Raw genomic sequence first — 21770 nt, 5'->3', positions numbered from 1 at the left:
GGCATCCCCATTTTATAACGTTCAGCACACTGACAACATGGAAAAAACTTCTACAAAATCATTCAACAGAGCAAGACTGTAAGAATTCAAAATCATCATTAGGATCTGCAAAATTTTACTAAAAATATTGCTATTTAAACATTTCTGAAGTTATGATACTAAACATCTGTACTACTATTGTGTTAAGAATCTGAAACATTCTTATCTATATGGTATCTCAAGTAAACAGAGAACCACATCAAAGGAAATAACTGACAAAACCTTCCAAGTACACAGTTTAGTCCACAGGCATGCTTTTACTACTTTTTATTCCTTGCAGCCTGTTAGTAAGTTTTTGATTTCAAAATAAATTGCTTCAGAACTTAACTCCATCCTTTCACTTCAAGAAAAATGGATAAGAATAGTTTCAGGAAAAATTCCTTTGCATCTGTAAAATATACCTTCCCCTTCAGCTAGAATCAGTAAAAGGACTTTTTCCTTATGTCAAATTTTGCCACAAAAAATGTAGCACTGGATCAGTTATCTTCATTTCTCTTCTCACCTACTGGACAAGTTCAAATTAATACAACTGGCAAAACTGAGAGTCCTGTTATCTAAGCTGCAGGTCAATTAGTTCAAAGGCAGCTGGGAGCAATAGGCATCTTCCAGGACATGTCCAAAGAAGCAGAGAAACCTTCATATTTTGTTGTGGAAAGTCAGTCTGCAGAAGTTTTAGAGAGAATTAAAATGAGCAGGAAAAAAGTTCCATTTCATCAGATGCATTCAACATTTTTAAACTGAATGGCAGAGATGCAAACTCAAGATTTCTTCCTTGCTGCCTGCCAAGCAAGTCAGACCTTCAGCCCTTTCTTTTACTTCACTCTGCTTAATGAATGGCAACACAATACAAAATCTCTGATTCAGCTCTGAGCCTATTTACAAACCATCAGCCCAAGAAAGAGAGTAGATCCTGAGATTTTTGCCAATAAGCTAAGCTCAAAATAAGCCCGTCCTTGTCTTTCACATATAGATGTTAGCAGAGAGGCACCATTTTCCCAGGGTAAATACAATGGAAAGGTTTTTTACATAACTGGTGAAGCTGCAATGAGCTCCTACCTACCATATCAGCAAGTCTAAACATCTATGTTGACAACCATACTAAAACTTCCAACTTTTAAAATCACAAGTTATAACTCTTTTTCACCTCCAAAGAGTCATTAGATGCCTCATATGAAATTCAGTTGATCTGAAGACACAGATCAGAGAGCTGGCTGAAGATCAGGCCAGGCCATATTCTCAGGTAAAAGGACATTCTAAGGAGCTAGGTGAAAAAATGTTAAGCTTAACTTAATTTCTAACAAAAGTTCCTTTCATGCAAACATTTCCAGAATGAGGCATTTATAACTTTTGTGCTGGAAACATGTCTTAGATCTGTTTGCCATTTCAGGGGATGGGTGAAGAATAACATAACAGCAGAGCCAAATAGCAAATTATGTTGTGTTGGCCTCTGAAAAGAGAAACAACTATGTATAAGTCTTTGTTCCAAGCCAGAGAAAGCAGAGATTTAGACCTTTATTTACCATGATGTACTTTTAGTGTCTTAAATACCTGAATAGTTTCTGTTCCAAGATAGCAGGTTTCCATTTTTGCTCTCATTATTTTCTAGCAAATTTCAAAGTATCTGAAATTTTCCCTATGTTAGACCAAGACCAACGAGAAAAGGTCAGTTCAAACGGTATTTTGTGCACCCAGAAAGCTTTGCAAACCCAGCTCGCAGCTCACTATGCCACACTAAGAGCTGGCGTAAGTGATGCCATCAACTTGCACTGATGTGTGCCCAGTTTCACAAGGTCTGATTTAACCCTGATCTCTAAACTGCTCTCAGACAGACCTCAGACCTGCTTCCATTTATTATTTTGTACCACAAGCAACTATTCCACTATTCAGCATCAATTTAAAATCAATTGCACAGCACCACAGTCAGCCAGTTATCTAAATATACCTCAGATAGGTAAGGCTCAATTACACTGGAGGAGTGAAGAATACATAGAAAAGATTCATCACCAACTCAGATGGATATCAATAAAAGATGTAATCAGCAAGGGACTGCATGAAATATAAGAATGTGGACACATTTTGTGAGTTAATTCTTTTGTATTTCATTAAACCCAACTTTTAATCTTTTCTTCACTTTTTTCATATTGATGAAATAGATGGAGTGAACAAGACAAGACTTTTTAAGTAGTGTCTGTGCACAGCGCCCATGATGTAGCCCATAATTACCAGTGAATGTTTTTGCCTTGTCCTTGGCAGAATTATTTCAATGACAGACTGGAGCCAACACCCACACCACTGGAAAATTTTGTCTTGGCCAGGCGTGGATTTCACCAGTGAACTTCTTTGCATGGATTTCCCATATGATCCCCTGGCCCATCAGAGCAGCCTCAGCAGCACTGCAGGTCCCAAGCACAGGGCAGCAGGTTTTGTGGCTGGCACGGCAGACCCAGAGCTGGCATACAGCTTCCCGCAGAGCAAACCTCACCCAAATCACCCCGCAGCTCACCAAGAACGGACTGAGGCGCACCAGGCTAAGGAGAGTCCAGTGTGACCGAACAAATGGGGTGGAAACTCTTGATTTCGTTCCCAAGCTAAGAGCTGTGAGAGCACACTTAAGAGATGTGTAATAGACCAGAAATCTTTACTGAATCTTGACAACTTATTGGGTATATGATATACTTATTAGACACTAATAGCAGCTCAAAAGCAATGGGAGAAATGTGCTGAAGGAATATTGCTTGTGATGAAGAACAAGCCAATGGAAACAAAAGGGAGATGAACAGGAGAGCTGGGGACAGGAGTGGTTAAGGTACCATTATACCCCCTTTCTCTTATTTGAACTTCCTCCCAGGAGAAATTTCTTGGGTTTTTGGAGTGTTGGACATATTTATTCTCCCTATTTGGTAGACGCAAAGACTGCTGGAGTTATAAATTCTTCTTACACTGGAATTTCCATTTTGTGCCACACACAAATGTAGAAAAGCAAGTAAAAATCAAAGAGTTCTGGGTTATCTATTGTCAGTCTGTGGTGGACGCCAGGTGCCCACCAAAGCCGCTCTATCACTCCCCCCCTCAAATGGACAGGGGAGAGAAAGTATAACAAAAAACTCGTGGCTAGAGATAAGAACAGGGAGAGATCACTCACCAATTACCATCACCAGCAAAACAGACTGAACTCAGGGAAATTAATTTAATTTATTACCAATCAAGTCAGAGTAGGGTAATAAGAAATAAAACCAAATCTTAAAACACCTTCCCCCTACCCTTCCCCTCTTCCCGGACTTAACTTTACTCCCAATTTTCTCTACCTCCTTCCCCCCAGCAGCGCAGGGGGATGGAGAATCGGAGTTGTGGTCACATCACACCTTGTCTCTACTGCTCCTGCCTCCTCAGGGGCAGGACTTCTCACACTCTTTCCCTGCTCCAGCGTGGGGTCCCCCCACAGCAGACAGTCCTCCATGAACTTCTCCAACGTGGGTCCTTCCCGCGGGCTGCAGTTCTTCACGAACTGCTCCAGCGTGGGGCCCTTCCTACAGTGTGCAGTCCTTCAGGAGCAGACTGCTCCAGTGTGGGTCCCTCATGGGGTCACAAGTCCTGCCAGAAAACCTGCTCTGTGGGCTCCTCTCTCCACGGATCTGCAGGCCCTGCCAGGAACCTGCTCCAGCGTGGGCTTCCCACGGGGTCACAGCCTCCTTCAGGCACCCACCCACTCTGGCGTGGGTTCCTCCCCAGGCTGCAGGTGGAGATCTGCTCCACCATGGACCTCCATGGGCTGCAGGGGGACAGCCTGCCTCACCAGGGTCTTCCCCACAGGCTGCAGGGGAATCTCTGCTCCAGCACCTGGAGCATCTCCTCCCCCTCCTTCCTCACTGACCTGGGGGTCTGCAGGGCTGTTTCTCTCACTTGTTCTCACTCCTCTCTCTGGCTGCAGTTTCTGTGCCACAGCAACTTTTTTTCGCTTCTTAAATACGTTATCCCAGAGGTGCTACCACTGTCACTTGATGGGCTCAGCCTTGGCCAGCAGTGAGTCCATCTCGGAGCCACCTGGCATTGCTCCATGGGACATCGGGGAAGCTTCTAGCAGCTTCTCACAGAAGCCACCCCTGTAGCCCTCCCACTACCAAAACTTGCCACACAAACCCAATACACAGTCAAAGCCTCAAATCCACTGCATTTGTACAGTAGCTTGGTTTTGGTTTTGTTTTTAATTTAAGAGCAATAAAAAGCTTTTCTTCTAGATTCAATAATACGGAAAGCTTTGGAGCTCTGCATCCAAACAAGTTTTTAGCAGTGTAAGCATACATTCATTTTCTATTATTACTATTATTACTACCACTACTACTATTATGTGCTTTTTTTCCAAAGCTTTGTTACTTGTGTGAGTTCTATCCTTATCTATCATGGAATGATTTATCAGTCCCTTAACCATGAGAAAAGGAGAGGTTTCCTTTTCTTTTTCCTTGAATGTTATCTGCTCCAAGACAAAATATAACACCTGCTGTTTTCTATCAATTACTTATGAATAGAAAAAAATAACACTATATTTGATATTGTATCTCTTTGTGAATAAGTCAGCTAGTTATATTTTTCCATGGAATATACAATTAGTGTATACACAATAGAATCAAAACAAAATAAGGATGGAGGTAAATTTGCTTTTGTAAGCAAAAGGAGTAGCAAATGTGAAAACAGGTCACTTTACAGAGTTTCCTGGCCCTAGAGATCTGCAGACAGACTTCTGACGTGCTGGAAGCTCTGCTGGGGGTGACAGGCAGAGGCAGGTACCGCTGGTGTGATCTAGTGCCCAGCCCACCCGATGCTGGTGACCTCAGCCTTGCAGCGCCCACACACGAGCCAGCCTTTGGGCTAAATCACCCTCAAGACTGCTCACTGCTTGGGATTTTCACCTCTCTATATGGGGGATTATGTTGTGTCTGGCACTCTCTGTACCAGGAAGGAGGAAAAACAATTTAACAGACATTTAATAGGCAAACTGCAGGAAGACCAGAGTCATTCAGGGGCTGCAAAAGTACTTTGACACATTCTGCATCCCATTTTGTCATAGGAAATGTGCTGGGCTCAGCTGCAGATGTAAGCCTGTGCCTCTGTGTGCATCCCGCTTTCTTCAACATGTACAGACACACTCTGGTGCCCTACAAACATTTGCTGGCACTAAGAGTCCTTGTGACTGACATATTAGTGCTAGTGAAGTCCTTCCACAGATGCATTTATTCCAGAAAAACTGCACTTCTGCAGAGAGAGCTGAAAGCACCCCATAATTTTCCTGTTACAAACTGTACCCTCAGCAGGAGCACTTTGATAGCAGAGGTCAGCACAACCAGACCAGGTATCCATACCAGCACTACGTCTGGCCTGCTGCTCGACGCCTCTTTCCTCTTCAGCTTTTACCTGTCTGGATCACAACCTTTCACTTTCCTTACTGCTTTCTACTTCAACCTTGATCATCGATTCCCCTGCCGCACAAAGGATGCTGAGCCAGGGTAACGTGCACAAAGATTTATTAGCAGGATCCACTGCTGAAGACATGCACTGACTCTAACAAAGTAATTTGGGGGGAAAAACAAAGACAAAAGCAGAGGAGAAGGACAGAGAAAAGAGGACAGGAGAGGGGAAAATGCAGAGGAGGAGGAAAAACTCCCCAGGTACCAGCCAGTAAGGGGAGCCATGGGGTCCCAGGTGAGCGTCATCCTCTGGACAGTGTCTCCAGTGGTAATGGAGGCAGGTGGTGATGATGAAGAAGAGGAGGAGGACTTTTCCCCTCATCCTAAATGTTTCATTGAGACCCACTCAAATTCCCTAGGGAATGCTTCTGCTTACGATGCTGTTAGCACTGACCAGAGTATGCTAATCAGATGCAAGTGCTGTACATTGACTGTTAAGCTTTTGTCCACATATATTATTGGATAATGTTTATTGAGCATTTGGATGACTATTATCTGCTTTGTTGTGCAGTGTCTGATTTCTCTAATGTAATTTAAAATCTACAAAACAGGAGGGAAAGAAAGAGGGGAAAGAAGGGTGATTCTCAAACCAGTGGTAGCTACTTCCATGAAAGCCCACTGTTAACAACAGCCAGGATTTGCAGGTGCAAATCCATGCAAATGATACAAGGATAACAGCATGAAAACAATAATGGAAAAATTATGGCACAGAGGCTCCAGCTAATGGCTCAACGGCTTCAGGGGGAGGTTACAGAGCTGCAAGGAGCAGGTTCTTGCCAAGGCACTTCAGTAACTACAGCACCATGCAACACCCCTGCAGCACAGCACATCTTGAAATTGGTATCATCCCCACCTCAAATTTTCTTTCTCATGTCAAACCAGACCTATTTCCAGTGCAATCAATATGAATAATTTATTCATATTTTAGTAATTATAACTATCTCATAGTCTTTCATAACGTAGTTCTCACATCATACAGCGGCAGCAATGCCAGAACTGGGCGTGGGTCTGCAGATTAAAACAGAATTGAGGTTTCTGAATTCCGAAGATTGGGAACAGAATTTGTACCATCCTATCCTTGAATTAAACTAGTAGGCTCACTACGTTTCTGGGTATTACAGGTAAGGCAGGTTTATGTCAGAAAACAGAATCCAAACCAGCAGGGGAATCTCAGCAAGGAGGCCGAGGACTGAATGCACATGGTGAGTAAATTATCCTCTCCTCTTCTGAATTGCTCCCTCCGGATTGCATTAATGACATGCATTAGTTGTGTGCACCAGCACAGAAAAAAATTGAGCCATGTTTCTGAACGATAAATTATCTCTTTATCAAGAAAGGATAGGTAGACTATACAGACAGCAGCAGCTAGGCAAATAAACTAAGTTGTCAAATAAACAATTTGTGAACTTCCTCTCACTTCCAAGGATTAACTCTAATCTCTCCATTTAGATTCTGTCCTCAGCTTCCGTTATAGACAAGGTAAAATTACAAGTGTTTGTAATATGTGCAGCCTTGCTGGGCCACTACCCATGTTTCTCTGTATAAAGAGGGGATTTCAGCTATTAGCATTCCTGGGTTAACAGCAGAAGAAAGAGGACAGAAAAATATTCAAAAAGCTCCAGAAAACCCACTGAATGTCCAAGACAGCAATCCATAGCATAATCTATGATTAAATGGCTAAGTACATCTATCAACATTGTAGGCTGCTAAATACACTGGGAACCCACCACTGAACCTGAAAGTGAAGATCGAGGGCAAGACAAGACAAGGTAGACAAGCATGAAGACTCAACTTTAGTCCCTGAAAAAGTTACAAGTGATTTACTACCATTGGCATGGGAGGGAAGAGAGGCCCGCTGCCCTGTGACAGGGAGGTGGGCCAGCCCGCAGGGCACCGTCCTAGGAAGGGTGAGCCCTGGTACCAGGCAGCAGGATTTCCTAGATGCCCACTCATCCCACAGAAGAAGGGAACAGGGGTCAGCGAAGTCCATTCGCTGGGAATCATGTCTGCGCTTATCTGGTGATCCAGCCATGCAAAGCACATGCCACTCCCCAGGAGCAGGGGCTGTAAATGTCAGTTTTCCCCTGGGGCTCTCCTTGACTCTTGTGTAAAAGGTGAGTGGCAATGCCAACACCAGGCTGGTGACTGGGACCACCTTGCGTGTGCTATGGGTTTCCAATATTGCCAGCTGAAGGGTCCCAGTTTAACTGAACTCCAGCACACGCTGGAGGTGCTACACTCCCTATGCTGCCAGTGGAGTGAGGAAGACATTCAAATTAGCAAGACTAGGTCATCATTGAATGCTGGTGATTTTTCTTTTGCCAGTTTCAAGACATTTCCAGACTTACTTGGAATACTCAATGTTCATTTCCAAAATGGTGATACTTGTTAATATTGGTCTCCTGGGTTTCTTCTAAACAACCCTAACTACAGCTGCTAAAACAGGGTATTCTAGCAGATGGAAATGTTTACCAGCTGAAATATTTTTTTTCATGAACGATCTATGAACTTCATTTGGAAAAGGAATGAAAACAAGACAAAAAAATAGAGCAGAAGAGTAATTTCAGAAAGTTAGTAACAAAAAGCAAGTCTTTCAGCTCCCACAAAACCCCATACACACAAAAGCATTAGAGCACACACTAAGGCATACTAATAATTTGCCCTCTCAATTTTACCAATGGTCAATAACTATTTCGGGTACTTCTAAAAACTCAAATTTTTAACAATTTTGAAAATACAGTATGCTGTTAACTCAGAAGATTACTTCTGTCACATCTTCACCCAAAAAAACCCAAAAAACAAACAAAAAAAACCCCCAAAACCAAACCACAAAACAGGCATTCATTAGAACAATAATGTAGAGAATGGGACAACAATTTATATTCCATGAGGGTGTAGTTGCAGTTACGGACAGGACATCATCCTGAACTCTAAATTTCACTATTACAGAAGTTTGATATAAACCAGAAAGTGTCACCCAGTTAGAAACTTTTATAAAGGAAGTCTTGAAAAAGAATAAACATAAAACCATTTGCAGCAAGCCTCCAGGTCTTACTTAGATGTGCACTCAACTTTGAAGAATCAATCTACACATAGTCCTTGGCCAAATTGTGCTAGTGCTTAAAACTAACAGACCCTTGCTAAAACTGTGTGATTTAAATTGTCCTGGGTTATCTTAAACTTTTCAGATGACCTCCCACCGCACAGCACCACAGGAGTGAATTGGTTTAAAGCACATGACATCCTCCAAGAAGTACAAAGTTACTACCAGAGCCTTGTTTCTGACCCAGAAACTAAGAGACTGACTTTTTGTTACAGAACAGATGGTAGCAGGAAATCAGCATTAAAGCATGCATTTTACAATTGGCATTTAGCATTGTTTCCAGTTTTTAAATGTGGTTTTCCTCTAAAAAATGGAATCAAATCATTGTGTGAATTGCATTTTTGTCTTCTCTTACAGATTTGCAGGTTAAATATCTCAATATACCAGTTAAAGGGCTTTTTCTTCTAAAACTCAGGTCTACAAATTCACTCTGGGGAATTGGAAGTCAAGCTGGGTTGTTTCCATCTTAAACATTAGTACCAGAAATAAAGGCTTCACAAGCCAAACTTAACTCTCAGTCGTGCTTCTGTAAATTCCCTACTTTTAAATCAAGCTTTTAGTTTTGAACACCACATCAGGTTAATTGTCTTAAATGGTTCTCAGGGCAAATATTTAAAGTTGCTGGGGCTGAGATTGGAGGGCTAGAGGTTTACCTGAGCACTGCTGATGCAGGGACATGGGACCCTGATGAATATTGTCCTACCAAGGGTCTCTGCCACTGGTCAGCCCCACTCTGCACATTCTTGCTTGAGTCTCTGAGCAGGAATTGCTGCAATGTCTGCTTAACAGTCTCCAAACTCCTTTGGCCCTCAGACTGCTGGCTCAGACGCCTCTTCTTCCTCTTGTTCACATTTTTCCCTGAGGAATAAAGTGGATGAAATCTTTAATAAATAAGACTTCCCCTGAAGACAGGTTGCAATTGAGTAAGTGGGGAACTGAATTATCTTTCCAGCCCAGAGATGAGCATCAGTGCTTCTGTCCCTCGTACAGCAATACATACTTGTGGCGAGGCAGCATAGCAAAGCCCTGCAGCCGTGCCCCCCCCGCCACCTGCCCGCTTGAACCAAAGAGCGGGCTAAAGCACAGCGCGTTCCCCGAGCCACGCTCTGCACGCTCATACTGCCTAGGCCACTTGTGTCACAGTGACCTATTTCCCATAAGGGCATGCTGACCATTATATTGGTCTTTCTGATCCCCATGTGGCCGTATTACATGGCTGCAAGTCATGGTGGCACTTACGGCAGGGGATGGGGGCTAAGCAAGAGCAGGCATGCCTATGTTTAGCTCTCCTTCCTGATACTAAGCACACACTTCGCTCATACTAAAAATGTGCACAGGCTTAATTATTATTCTTTTGCACTCCTCAGGGCTTGCAGAAAGCTGCTTTGGCATTGGCTTGGGTTCAGAGAATTTGGACAAGTCAGTCTGGGATCAAGTGCAAGCTCAGGCCCGCACTGGTAACACAGTCTAACTGCTGCATACAGCTGCATAAAGAACGGATTCATCTCACAGGCAAGCAAGGGAAACTATTGCAGACCTGCCAATCAGGGACATTTCATCAAAACTAATTTCACCTTTAAGCCCTGTCACTGAGTCTTTTGTAAGCCCATTATTTTCAGACCAGCTCTAAAACACTGCAACAGAATTTCCAGAAAGCCCAGAAATTTTGCAACATAGCATTTTTACCTGTTTGTGAAATACTTGCTAGTAAAGTAGACCATGTCTTGATTGACGGAAGCCCCAGAGAAATCTGGTAGATCTCCCTGCTTATTTGGATGCACAAAGCTCCACAGCAATACTGGTACATTTCTGAAATAGCTGATGGCAAGCCATGCTTATTTATTTGTTCAGGTCTACAGGTTCAAATTGCCTCAGCTAACTTACTTGGAACTAATGCCATTATAAATGTTTGTAAATGTCAGAGATTATCCTCTTGGTTGATTTTATATTACTTACTCTTCAGTGCTTTAAAACGATACAGTGCTGTCCTATTTAAAAGTAGATTTTTTTCCAAGTACATGCAAATGCACCAAACTTAAGAGTTTCCTATTGTTTTGAAGTTTCTTGAATGGCAGAAAAAAATCACCATCCTGCTTCCAGAAAGGCAGCTTCATTGTACTTCCATTGCATTTACTTAGGAAAAAAAAATCTGCAACAAATAATAACTTCAGATTGCAGATCTGGGAATGTTAAATTTCTTACCTACGTATTAGGGAACAAGCATAATTAAATATATAATTTGTAGTATACACTGAAATTTACTGCAATTTAACCTCTCTTCCTCAGAGTTATCAGGAGAGGAAGGTAGAGATACCAGTAGGACTTCCTAGGAGTGAAGCCGGAGTGTCTGCTTTGAAAAGAGAAAATTCCCCCCATTACTTCATCTCTAAAATCCCTTTTATAATAATACTTAGAAAGGGAAAGCTTATGAAAATTAATACAGAAATTATACAAAAAGTATTCCAGGTCAGGAAAAAATACAATCACTCTTGTCATAAGCAACACCTACCATCACATAATGGATTCAGACTCAGTGCATATTATGCTCTATTTTTATTTCTGAATTTTAGATACACTTATATTATGCTTCCCTTGAAATGTAAAGCAACATCTAAGAAGAAATAGGGGCCAGAACTGTCAAAAGACACAAAACTAAACCTTACTTTAAGCACTAAAAATTACACAGCTCTTCTGTACTTACAATCAGCGTGAGCCTTACTGCTTAGAGAATGGGGCTATATCCAAGATATAACAACAGGAATTCATATATTTGAAATATGTGCATTTTTCTGCTTCTCCTTCCCTTTACATTCTTTAAAAAAAAAAAAAATTGCTGCTCACCCTAATAATCAAGGATGCACGTCACTGTAAATACTCAGTAACACACCACAGCACAACAATCCAATTTTTAATCCTAAAATAATGTGAGCAATAATCTAAACAGCAGTACATGTATTCTTCTGTCAGACCACTTAAAGAAAATCAGGTTGTACAAAAGCAAAAAGTAGCACTGGTACAAAGGAACAGAGAAATTACTTTGAAAGAGCACATATAGAAAAGCACTTCTATAATTTTCAATGGCCAAAAATTTCCATTAATGTTTCAGTTTATCAGCTAAGGGCTAATGTTGGTGATGACACTAGATATATTCCACAAATAGGAGCCTCACTGTTTGGAGAAGGGGAATGAGGTAACAAACAGACACAAATCAGGGGAACTAACTTTGAAATGATGTAGTTGCCAAGAGCATCGAGTGTTCCTATATTTGAGCAAAGCATCCTACTAAACCAATCTCACTGCAACATATACTTCTTCCTAACTAGGCACAGCTTATGAAAATCTTGAGACATTCAGTAAGCCACTACATAGTCCAGAGTAATTCTATATTTATAAAATTTTCCCATACAGAAATTCTGTTTATAATGATAATGCTCCTAATCTAGATATCCAGATGTTAAAACCAGTCCTTTATGAATACAGTTAATTCCATTCTAAAATACAACTTATATTATGATAGCAAAAGAACGCTTTACCTTGTATAATAGACATCTTCCTTGGAAGATGTGAGGGGTTCACCAGAAAATCTTTTTAAGTGATGACAGAAAGCAATACTTCTGACATCCAAAAATGATAAATATGCAAGACACAAAATAAATTCTTTATTGTCACCTCGTGAATGAATGAGAACATGAGGTTTTTTTACACGCTGGATAATTCACAATATCTCCCTTATGGTTTATTTGAACTTTTCCAGAGAAGAAGAATGATTTGCCTGGCCACATTTTATTACTTATAGCACAGATTAGAAGGAATCTTCCTTTCTCCCTAAGACATACTGCAGATCTCTGCCAATGTCTCCTGAACACTCTTCTTTTGCGGGAGTCTTTCTTCAAAAACGGCAAAGGTGACCCCATGTAGATGAGGGATGAGATGCAACAAAAAACCTTAAGCATCATTAGCCATGGAGATCACACTGTTTTAGGCAAACTACCGAAGATGAGTGAACAGTCTGGGAATGTTCAATGTACTCTCACCAAATGTAACTGCGAGTTAGGAATATGTCTGTGAGAAATGCACATTGCAGGATCAGCACAAGTGCATACCATGCATAGCAATTCAAAATGCCTTCCTAAATTCATGGAAAAGCACCTTCCTCATTTGTTTCTCTGAACAAGAATTGTTCTATACAGACAATAACTGATATTAAGAACTTTCCTAGGGCTGCCAGATTCAACATATTATGTAAATGATGGAATTCATAACTTTTCTCCATCCTTCTCTGCAAGGAGATCCTAATCAGGTTAACCTGAATTTTGACATTGATTTGCATAGGAAAAATATTTGGACCCTGACTACTTATGCATGAAACAGCAGTTATCTGCCTCTAAGACATTTCCTACATTGGTACTGATCTGTCACCTTGCATGACTCTCCCAGCTTCCAAATTGAGCTTCTGAAGCAGTCTGATTTTCACATCACTGTTCCAAAGTCAGCAGCTATTACCCATAACTAATATAATACGACAACACTCCTCAATGTCTTACTCTTCAAATGCCCTTAGTAATTGCCATCATTCAATATTTAGAATTATGCATGCTGGGAAAACGTAGTTCAGAAGTATAGAGTCTGTTACACACAGAGGTTCCTCTCAAACCTTTATTCTTCAGTTCTCAGAGGTAATATGAGCTCTGTGGATGCAGGTGCTTCAAAACAAATACATTTCAAAGCAATGTTTCCTTCTACAGAGAACACCCTTGAAAATATAATAGAAGGAATTTTGACCAAATTGCCTTCTGTTTGTCTGCTACCAATAAAGGTAGATTGCACTCAGTTTGTATTACTTAAGCGATTCAGGTATGCCAACATCCCATTAGAGTTACTCCCGAGCGCTGCAGCTAACTTTGCCAACACAGCTCTAGATTACAGAAGAGGAATACTGACAAATAATGGCATATAATCACTGCTTGTGTTCTTCAAGGTGTGTTATCCTGCTGACCTGTTCTTTCCTTCCTAGTGTCAAATATTTCTTTTACAACAGCTCTTCTTCTGTAAAAGAGTCAGTTAATATCCCATTTCCCATTGGGCTTAAGTGCAAGCAGTCTGATTTTGCTTCACTTTCTCACATAAATGACACTTTGTCACATAAACAGATTCACTGAATCTACTAGTACTTGTACAGTAATGTATTACATGAAATTGAGTCAGGGTAACCGAACTGAGCCCTTCATGTTTAAACAGGGCTTAATTCTCAGGTAAACGCCACTACTGCCTGTTTACACTGCTCCAGCAGCATAAAAGGACCTTGACATGGGTGCAAATATGAATGTTAGATCAAAACCAGGCCCATCCCACACACATTTCTGTGTATGCACATTGCAAGGCCATTAGCAAGGTGCACAGTGTGAATGATGGAGACACAGGTGGTGTTCTCATGCACAGAAGACACACGAGTGACTGAATGGGTATGTGCGACCAAATGTCGTCAGGACTAAAAGCAATACAACAGTCAGTGCTCCGCTCCTTTATCAGAGGTTCAAACGGCCAGCCACAGATCCCTGCATAGAAGAGGGGCAAAGTAAAATGCCCTACAACAGCAGCAACTGCAGCCCTCAAACCACCAGTGGGACTCCCTGAGACCGTACGAGCTTTCCTAATGCTTTTATAAAAAGTCATATTGGTCTATCATAAAAGTTGAGACACGACTGCGGCCCAAAGAACCATGGCTCAAAACTTGGTAAGAGAAAGGTGTCACTAAAAAAAGAAGCATCACCTGAGAAGACTAGCTCTGAAAGAGTCTAATTCATTTTCTACCAACAATATGCAATGTTTATTTAGATCGAGGCAAAAGAGTTAAACATGAATCAACTGTAAGGTAGAAATGTAAACGTGCCTTTGGGCAAGCTTCTCTCCTAAAAAGGCCAACTTCACCTCACCTGACTTCTCAGCACCTTTAGGTGAGAGAAAGCATTAACAAAAGCAGTGGTTTTGCCTCCACCCTGAAATCTTGAGACTGTGACTTGGTCAATCGTATGAGTGATCAACTCACCACCCCTCCACCATCAAATATTTGACAGAGTGTTATTTTATCAGTGCTAAGCAGCACCGATGTCTCAACTCTGAGGGTAGAAGTCTTTTCAGTCTGCAGACAACATGAACAGACGTATCTAAAGAAATCTTTAAAGATTATTAAAAAGGAAGCCAGTCAATTTCCATGTATTTGACTGGAGCTAAGTTTACTGTCCCTGTCCTTGAAAGCATCCTCTGTTTGCATGGAAGAAAAAAGTAGAGTGTATTTAATTGTATTAAGTGCAAAATTATATGTATCAGTGTCTTTACTCTGCATTAAACTATGTATTTTTTATATTATCCAATAGAAATAATTTAATGGACTCAAACATATTGAAGTAAGTTAAATAGGAACAGAAGAGAGTTTTGTCAGAACTAACATGGACCCATTTATTTAACAATGCCTCTTTCCTTTTGGGGATGTTAACCTGTCTAAAGATCAGGTTAATTTTGGTTTGCTTTAGTTTTTAAGGGTTAATAAAGAAACAGAAAAGAAAGTAGGCAAAAAGAGAAATGGACAGTTTTTTCACATGATACTTAATTGGAAGTACAGCCAATGATGACAGAGAATGCAGTCAAGTACAGAAGAGTTTTAAACTAAATCCCCAAGCAACCAGACAGCATATGCAGTTACATGGAAATAAATTCAGAATAAGAGTAGCAGCAAAAAAAACCTCTAAAACCTCAAAACTTTTTCTGTTGAACAGAAGAAGTAACCCTAAGCTAAGAGAATATGGAGAAAGAGATTAAGGAGAGCAATATACATTGCTAGCAGCTAATACGACCACACAGTTTCTTGTTGCAAAAAAAGGAAAAGTTTGCACTGCAAGTGGAACTAGTTAGTCAAGATTCAAATTCTTGCCTATATAAACTTAGAGTTCATAATGGGAGACGTAGTTTCCAGTCTTTAGGAAAAAAGTAATTTTGAAGAACATTGGACATACTGCAGATGAGAGAGAAATCTAGAAAGTGTTAAATTAGAATAGCTACAAACTACAGGATCTAAATGTCTTGGAAAATAACCACATTTTCCCAGTGTGATTAGATCCAATTAGTGCTAAGCTTTCATTAGAAACCCTTTTTGAAAATAAATGATGGGTAATTTATTACACACTGTCCCTTTTTTATGATGCCTTTATAGAACAGCTGGGTGCTTTAAATTTATTGTCTTTTATTTAAAAATTCCTATTGAAAATATATGAGCTAGCTTGTTGCACCTTTCAGCACTAACTCAGCTACAGGAAGACAGCTATTTTGCCACCCAGGAGAAGTGCTTGAATTATTGCTCTGCTCTCGGTGTGGTTGATCCTGCGTCTAAGTAAATCTCAAAGGATTCATCAGCAAATCACACAGCATGCTCTATTCAGTACCTACCACTAAATTATCTTTTGGGGACCCACACTGAGATTTCATTAGTCCTATCTCCAATTTTTAAAAGTTACATTCGGAGATTGCTTGAATCTTTCTTTCCTTTATGGGGATTCTCAAATTCAGACATAGACTTAAAGGAAAGCTCAAGTACATTTGTGGAAAACCTGAGGGGAGATGACAGATTTTTCAGACCACCCAGAAAGCTGGGATGCTTCATGCTTTTCTTTAATAATACTGACTAAAATCATACATAACAATAGGGAGTTAGCACAGAAAAAGCTAGTCTTGTAATTTAGCACAGCTTTGTGAGAGCATTATTCTTTCACTGTTGGAAAGCAGAGGGAAATGGTAACCCACACTGTATTACTCCTAAAGAGGTTGCTGAGATACCTGTAGAGATTCACACAATGAGACTGATGATGTAAATTACAAAACAGTACCTCACTGAAAAACATAAAGAGGTATTTCTGAAAGCCAAAGTGAGAACAGACAGTCTTTCCGTGCATTTATCTAAGCAATCGCAATTCACAGTTCAAGGCAAAAGAAGCAGTAAAGTATAATCAAAGAAACTCACTTGCTGCTTGTCTAGGTACTTTTAATAAATAATGGGGGGGGGGGGGGGTATGGGGGGGGTGTTCTAAAGAAAGAATGCTGATCTGTTGGTCTTTGCCAACATATTTTGTTTTGTAAGTCCTGGTAGTGGACAGACTATATAATATTCTCTGCAATACAGAAAATGTGTATTTTTTGCGATACAGAAAATACACACACCTGCTAGGGATAGACGCAAAGATGGACCTTCACCCAGAAATCAATCATGTTATGGTTAGTTACCCTTTTCCTCATTAGCAGAACTGGCTGTAGTGCAAACATCTGGTCCAGACACATGGATCTTTAATAAGACATGGCAATAATTTGTTTTCCAATTTTCCATAACATCCAAATATATCACCAAGAGCACAGCTTAGAGTAACCTTTCTGCTTTTTCCTTCTGGAAAAAAAAATAAATTTAAGGCCACAACCATAAGGGAAGCACAAGGGAGGGCTCAAAAGCTGCAGCTGAAAGATTTATGTACAGCTTATAACTGTTTGCTGATAGAAGTATGATAGTTAGATATCTAAGTTAAGTCTGTACCATCCACTTCAAGAGATCTTGGTGCCAGTCTGGGCCTTTGAGCACATACCTGCCACTGTTCACCTGTAATTCAACACTGAATTCTTAAGTAACATTTTTTAAGGGAGATAGAAAGTACAGTTTATCCCCAGTTTATTGACTTAGAAACTGAAATAGAGAGCTAAGTGACTAATTTGGGGCCCCAGAAAGAAGAGTTATCAAAGACAAGCTTACACTGCAGGAATTTGTGGAAAGTCTGTGCTCTGAGTAACACTGCTTTCTGCCTTCAGAGTAAGTCGCATCACTAACATATTCAGCATGAATATTTAACACTCACTAAAATGATACAATTTCCTCCTTTGTTTTTTTCATAGGAAGAGTATCCCAGAATATATAACATTTTGCCTTCTGTTCATCTCTGCTCTTAATCTTGTAGCCGTCATGGAAAAGTTTAACCCACATGTCATTTTACTTGAATTTCCTCTCTTGCCAAATGAGTAAAACCAAGACCCAGCTGCTCCTGCAGGAGGGGATGACCTGGAGTTCAACATTTCTGTACATGGACAACCATGCAAAGTGATTCAAAAAATCTCCAGAAAGGTTATCTCTGAGAAACTGAAGTCCTCTGAAAATGCTTTTGTCTTCATATGGGCTATGAGGGATCCCAGACAACCACCTCAAACATAAATTTAGATGGCTAAACACAGGTAAGAAGAAGCCTTGTCCCCAAGTGGGTATGGAAAGACACTCCACTGAAGTGAGACTAGACCAGATCACACAAAAGTCTAGTCAGCAAAAAGGACAAGTTTCCCTACCACTCTACATCACTCACTTAACCCTTTCCTAAAAGGATTGTCTATCATGTTAATTACAATTTTCTCTCTGCAATGAACCCTCAACCACTGCTTAGTCTCTGATATCAGCTGGGTGGTATCAATCCTGGCAATCTTTTTTTGTGATGTAAATATCTAACAGGAACAAGAACAAACCATCAATTCATTTCACATAGACCACTGAATAATCTTCTGGCAATGACAACTTCAACCCACTATTGACATGGCCGGAAAAGGACTAATGACTTAGATAAGAAAGACTCTTTATGATATTGGCAACTCTTTTGCCCTCTACTTGCCCCCACTACAATCTTTCTAAAACTTTAATCAGGGAAGGAGGTTAAGGAAAGATGGCTTATAATACAGTATTGGATACAGTGCTTCAAAAACTTCAGCTTTTAACCACATTTCATTTTTAATAGTCATATCCCAGATTATTTATTTTTCAGACAGCAGCTTAAGTCATTTGAACAACTTTGTGAGCAATTTCCTTTACCCCATTTCTTCAGACATTTGCAGCAATTTCATAGGTACCAGCTCTTTACATTATTTTCTAGCTCATCACTTTTACTATCATTTTGACTCAGAACTCATTTCTTTGATGTATAATAATTTGTTGTGAGAACACAGGATATCAAAGGACAGAAATATCTTCATCATCTAATGTGCGGCATGATCTACATGTCAGAAAGAAATTGTAAGGTTATTATTTATGCTTCCTCTCAACCATCTCTCTTGCACAAAAGTCAGATTGCTACCATTCAAATTACAGCACACAATTCGTTTCACACCAAAGAAACTCCATTTAATACCAGGCAAGGAGAATTCATACACTGAGCTTTGTGGTGTAAAATCCTGTATTCTACATTCTACAGAGTAAGAGAAGTCCAGCTCCCTTTGTCACATGATTGTTCACTGCTCTTTAGATTAATCTGTAACATCATCCAGAACATAAGATTTGGGTCCTACATGCAACATTTCTTCTATTTGTCTTTTTCTTGCTCTGGTTTATTTTTGCTCTTTCCTACTTCTCTTCTTCTCTTTGGTGTGAAAGAAATCTGATCTAGCCGACCAATACAGAACCTCTTTTCATTTCATTGTCAATCCATGACCTGAAAGGTGGCTGATGCAGGTTTGCTGGGTCTTGGGCTGGATGCAAAGATGGCATAGTGTGCCTGTCATTCCAACTCATAAGGCTGCAAGCTAAAAATAAGCATCAAAACTAAAAAGTGCAATGTCAGCTTTTGCTGTTCTCTCCCCTTTTGTGTCTATTTGTTTTGTTCCCAGCAAAGCCATATCAGAGCATAAACTTAGGAAAAGCAATAACTTGAATCCACCTCAAATACATTTTTCTTTTTCCAAAAGAGACATTTGATAAAGTCTTTAATACTAGCTATAATATAGTTTAACAGGAGGAAGAACTTCCTTCTAAAATCTTTTTTTATACAAAGGAAAGCAATTAGGGAATGCTGATGAAATGAAAACCTTTTACTTTTTATTGTACTATGTATTTTTATAGTTACAGGTTTTATTTTAAAATGTGTATTTATAAACCTCACTTAATAAATTATACTTCAAATTCTCTAACTACTTTTCTTCTTTTTTCTGTATCTTTATTAAAAGATTTAAAACAATTTTCAGTGGCAATTGTGGACTTAGTAAGCCAAGGTCTTCATGCCGAAACTTCATGTCCTTACTACTGTACAGTGAGAAAGTCAGACTAAGACGTGAGACCATTTAGGAGCACTTATTCCACTGAAAGTAACACCATTGAAATTAAGTTTGTTTTTAAATTATGCAGGTAGTATGCATTTGTGAGGATGTGCATATTCACACCTGTAGTGGTGGAAGGCAACACTGATTTCTTATAAAACCTGATCATTTTAATATTGACTTTGTTCCATCACATACTATATCTCCTTAGAAATATCTGTGACAGTTCTGACAGAAAATCTCCATCTAATATTGCTTACCTTTCTTACAACCATCCTTATGTTTTTTGCCATGTCACCCTACACTTGCAATGCCTACTGCTTCCATTACCTCCAGCCACAGCAATATTTTCATTCACAAGGCATCCTAAAGATTGCCTTCCTCCTCAGCACGTAAAAGACATTATTCACTCATACAGCTGTCTAATTTTCCCTTTCATTTAAAATTATTGAGTTTTTGGGAATACTGCAATATGCTAGTGATCAGTTGTGTCCAAGTTTCTAGGTGAAATGACATTTCAGGTACCTATTACTACCTCTAAGCTGTGGCACCTGGGAGCTTTTCCCATCTTGGGTGAGGGTGTGAGACGTGGCTGTGTCCTACCGGCATGCTGGGACCATCCCACCCTCTGCTTCCCTCCCATACTCTTACATTCACTGGGAAGTAAGACATGTGGGCAGTTCAGAAGGAAGAGATGGGCATTCCAGCTGCTGGGACCGTGTCCAGATGACAGCGAGACAAGAAGTGCAGGACACACTGTGCAGCGGACTCGCCGCTCAGTTTCTGTGATTTGAGGGTTTCCTACCACACACATTCAGTGAAATTTGCTGCAGCTGAGATCAGCTGAGGTATTCCAACTAGAGCTCACCTCTCCTAAAAGAGTCTTTGCTCTATGTAATCATCCATCACGATAAATACTGTTTGATAATAAAAAATTTTATGTCGAGGCCTAAAATGAGTAAGTGATTGAACTTCATGTGATAACCCTTGTTCTCTCATCAACTTCTGCCAGAAATATTTGTTATCATCACTTGTTTCATCCTGTTCAATATAAAGTTACAAATCCATCCAGAAAATAATGATGTTTTTCTATGCATCTGCAAATGATTAGCACATTTCTGGTCTCTGCAAGATAGCAATAATAATAATCACTAAACAGTAGCCTCCGGCCCTAGAATAGCTGGCAAATGTTAATGCTAAATTAACATGTCAGTGTGCAACATAGTCTTGAATTGCAATTCACAAGGTAGAGTTGAAATAGAAAAAGACTAAAAGGCTAAATAAACAGAAAGCAATAGATAGAGTCCTTCTGAAGGACAGATTTTTTTCTTCTTCAAAGCCAAAAGTCCAAATTATCTGCTGGTTTTTACCATAAACAAAATACATTATTGTATAATATTAATCTAAAAATAACTAACTACATGTTGCTACTTCACAAGAAAAGAGAGTATGATTCTATCCAACTTTACATACAAGGATGTCAAGTATAGCAGCATTTCAAAGTCTACCTCTAACACAGAAGGAAACACTGCCAGAATTTTGGCTAGCTGAACCCAAGCTGAAGACAATGCAGAAGCTCACTTAAGTGTGGCAGTACTGAACATTGCCACCCTGGCACTTACTGAAGCACAGGGTGTGCTCATTTCCATATCAATGCACCACATGTCTCTCCAAGACAAAGCTGTTTCACACCACTGCTGCTATTTGAACTTTGGAAATAAATTGAAAGGTTTCTGTATTATTGTTGAAAAGAATCAAGCTCACATCCTTTGTGCACAGGATACAGTTAATGAACACTGCCCTTTATAGGGCTGTATTAGGGATTGTGTGCAGAAGGAGCGTATTGTAACAGAGCTGTGTTGAGCAGGAAAGACAAGTATCACTTTAAATTCAGAACACAGGGTTGTGCAAGTAATAGTGATGCCTTCCAGATTTAGAAGAAGATTATATTCACTGTAACTTTGTTAACTCACTTAATGAGCCTATAGTAAAACCTGGGAATCAACAGTAAAGTGAAGTGATTTGTCCAAGGTCACACAGAAACCCATGAAACAGTTAACAGAGTCTGTCCC

General features: G+C 40.0%; 1 long non-coding RNA gene across 1 annotated transcript in view; it reads right to left on the bottom strand.

Annotated features, from left to right (window-relative positions):
- The window catches only part of LOC142029504 (uncharacterized), a 39046-nt gene that overhangs the window by 9544 nt on the left and 7732 nt on the right, over positions 1-21770 (bottom strand). The window contains exon 2 of the long non-coding RNA XR_012649942.1: positions 9255-9459. This is a non-coding gene — a long non-coding RNA (uncharacterized LOC142029504). The remainder of the gene's footprint in view (positions 1-9254; positions 9460-21770) is intronic.

The sequence above is a fragment of the Buteo buteo genome, chromosome 3 (genome assembly GCF_964188355.1).
Source record: "Buteo buteo chromosome 3, bButBut1.hap1.1, whole genome shotgun sequence".
Lineage (NCBI taxonomy): Eukaryota > Metazoa > Chordata > Aves > Accipitriformes > Accipitridae > Buteo > Buteo buteo.
Note: the sequence above shows the minus strand (reverse complement) of the source record. Positions and strands in the feature narration are given on the sequence as shown.